Below are 3557 nucleotides of genomic sequence, written 5' to 3' on the forward strand. Positions count from 1 at the left end.
AGGTTACTGCATTTCATCTCCAACAGTGGCGCCTGAAAGGCAGGTGCCTCTTGTCATCTTGTTTCTGCCCATTTTACCAACAGTAACCAAAGCTCAGAGGCGTTAAGGAGCTTGCCCGAGGTCACGTAGCCAGGATGGAGCGGCCCTGACCCCAAAACCCAACTTCTCATGACCTTCACCTTGTCCAGCAGCCCTTAAGGAAGATGAAGCGGAGGTTGTGACAATACCTGTTTGCTCTTCATTTCAATCCTTCATTTCGTTAATCAAGAGGTGGTTTTACCGCCAAAGCCATTTTTAAGCGCACAGTTCAACGGCTTTCAGTGTATTCACACGTACGTGCCGCCGTCACCACGGCCAATGTCAGCACGTGCATCGGCATTCGGGGGGGAGGGGTGCTTCCCTGGTGGTCTGGGGGTGAGACTCCCAACGCAGGCCTGGGTTCCATCCCTGGTCAGGGAACTGGGTCCCACATGCTGCTACTAGGAGTTCACAAGCTGCAACTAAAGATCAACTAAAGAAAGATCAGAGGTGCCACACGCCGCAACCAAGACTCGCTGCAGCCAAATAAATAAACAAATATTTAAAGAAACAAACAAAACAGAATGGCCGTGGCTCCGGTGATCATAGGTTCCAGCTGTCTGACCCCCGAGCCAATGCCACGTGTTCTAGGTTTTTTCTTGGAGCATGGATTTCTGTATTAGTCCGGACAGGCTAGACATTGTCGCTGTGCGAACAAAGGAAGCTCCGGGCCTGCAGCGTCAGTTCTCCTGAGCATCCTCCGACAGGTTCAGGACTTTCCTCACCTCATGGTCCTGAAACTGCTGGTTGCTCTGTGCAGCCCCTCATCGCATCCCCGGGACAGCATCCTATGAGGACAGGACATGGCGCGACCCTGCTGTATCCCCAGGGGCTAGTGCAACCCGGCTCGAAGGATCCACCCCATAAAGACTTGCTGAAAGTGCGGAAGGGGTGGGGGATGCAAGGGATGAATGGCCAATTAATGCTCGATGGAAGGAACAGCGACCCACTGAAGGAACGGGAGAGGGGAGAGAGGATGGGGGAGGGGGAGGCGGCAGCTCCACATTCTGAGCAGATTATGCTGGTGACCCAGGAGCTATTTTCCTAACTTCACAGAACCTAATAGAAACTACACAGGGCCCAAAGTCAGAGTGACTTTAAGGTCAAGTTTCACTGCTTTTGGCACTGGCCATGCTGATTAGCTCATGCTCAGACTGGCGGCCACAAGTGTGTGTGATGAACGAGGAATGAGGAAGCAGTTATCATTTGGTAGCAAAAAAAAAAAAAGTTTCAAAGCTGAGGCTCCAAGAGGGGGATGTGATAATGGGGGGCGGCGGGGGGGGGGATGATGGAGCCTCTCCCCTAGTGAATTGCCACAGATATATAAAGAGAGACAGACTCGGTATTAAAAGTTTCTTTTAAGGCAAGCCTGGCAAGTTTTAAAATATTATAAAATGAACATGCTTATTTCTGGGCTAGGAGTGAACACTGTTTAGAAGAGGCTCCAGACTGAGTGGGTAGGAGCCGGTGGCAGCCTGTGGCTCTGCTCTGGGGTCACTGTCCCCGTGGACGGAGCTGGGACAGGGGAGGTGCTTGATGCTGTGAGAGAGACAGCAGGAGGGAGGGACCGTGAGGTCCTCAGGGTGACACTCTTCTTTGTGCTCAAGTGCTCTCTGCAGGACCCCCTTACGGGCTTGGATGCCCCTCCACAGTGGAGAACTCTCTGCAGCACAGGAAGGCGTTGTTGGACAGTTCTGTTAGGCTAAGGGAGGGGCCATCACCATCCCCAGGCGTCCTGTCTCATCCAGTCCCTCCCTCAGCCCCTTCTTATGTGAAGCTTTTGTAAACGGACTCTGGGGCTCACAGTGGGGACCCAAATCCAAGCCCAGGTGGGTCCTAGCTCCAAAGTTGGGCCCTCCTGTGACCCCACACCTCCCCGACAGCAAAGCTGCATCATCACAGGTAAGGAGCCTTGTCCCCTTTAAGAATATAGACATACTCAGTCTGGGGGCGGGGGCCCTGGAGTGAGGGTCCACCCCTCCCCATCACCCATGTCCTCTCCCAGCCTGACCCCTCTATCAGGCAATGACATCAGCTGCGGGCGAGGTGTTCTCAGTCTGAGTCTGGCCCGAAATGCCATCTCCAGGTTAGAATAGTTTTTGCCAAAGCTGGAATTGGGTTTTTATTTGGCTTTGTTTGAGGACACTGGAGGAGGGTGGTCCTTTAGAAACATCGGATTCTCCAAAAGCTATAGGAGGGAGAGTTTCATTTCCCGACAGTGCCGGGAAAGGATGATTTCACTGAGCATCGCTTCACAGCTCATCACCAGAGAAGGACCTGGATAGGGCACCTGGGTGCCCACGCCTGGGTGGGCGTGGCCTGAGCTCGGAAAAGCAGCTCCTTCCTTCATCCTCACAAGGACCCTGAGTCCCCTGTGCTAGCACCGTTTTAGTGAGGAGACTGAAACTTAGAACACGCTACTGAATCTCCAAGGTGGGGCAATCAAAGATGCCAGCAAGGCCTCGCACGCGATGAATAAGAATCTGTCGGCCAAACTTGAATGAACAACAAAGTCCAAACCGAACTCAAAACAGGAACAAACAAACTGGCCAGAAAAGATAGGATGTGGGATGTTAATTAATTACGATTGTAGTGTTATCTCGTATTTTACATGACATCATGGAGCTTCTATAATTTTTTTAGGAAACTTCCTTTGGATCCCCAATAAATAACAACAAATTAACAAGCATACATGCACACACACATACACACACACACACACACACACACCCTTCTTGACACACACTTGGCTGAACTCATTGCTCCAGGCACCACACAGACTCTGAAACATCCTTTCTGCACCAGCACTGACCCAGGAATTGAAACAGGACATTGAACCTCATTAACAAGTGTGGACCTGCAGTGTCTCTACTGAAAAAAATCTGTCCACTTATCAGGAGATGGCATTTCCTCAAGGGACATGAGCGTCATGCTGCAGGCGTGACTGAGTGCAAGGGAGAATCCAGGCTCAGCGCCCCACCCCTCTGCCCCAGAATCTCCTCTCAGTGACAGGATCAGCGTCCTACAGCTGACACAACAAATGGCCACACCCTGGGGGCTAAAACAAAAGGAGCCTCTTCTCCCACACTCTGGAGGCCAGAAGTCCAAACCCAAGGTGTCCCCAGGGTCACGACTCCAGGGGAGGGTCCGTCCTGCATCTTCCAGCTTCTGGAGGCCCCAGGCAGCCGCTGGCTGTGGCCCCACCACTCTGACAGCTGCCTCTGTTATCCACGGCCTCCGCCTGGCCTGTGCTCTCCTCTCCCACCTCCCACAAGCACACGTGTCCTGGGATTCAGGGTCCATACTAAGTCCAGGGTGACCTCGTCTCCATATCCTTAATCAATTACACCTCTGAAGACCCCACTTCCAAACCAGGTTGTCTCACAAGTTCCGGGGGCCAGGATGTGGACATGGTTTTTAGGGGACACAAGCCAACCCACGGCTGTGACCACAGCCAGATCAGACCCTCCAGGCAGCTG

The sequence above is a fragment of the Ovis aries genome, chromosome 14 (genome assembly GCF_016772045.2).
Source record: "Ovis aries strain OAR_USU_Benz2616 breed Rambouillet chromosome 14, ARS-UI_Ramb_v3.0, whole genome shotgun sequence".
Lineage (NCBI taxonomy): Eukaryota > Metazoa > Chordata > Mammalia > Artiodactyla > Bovidae > Ovis > Ovis aries.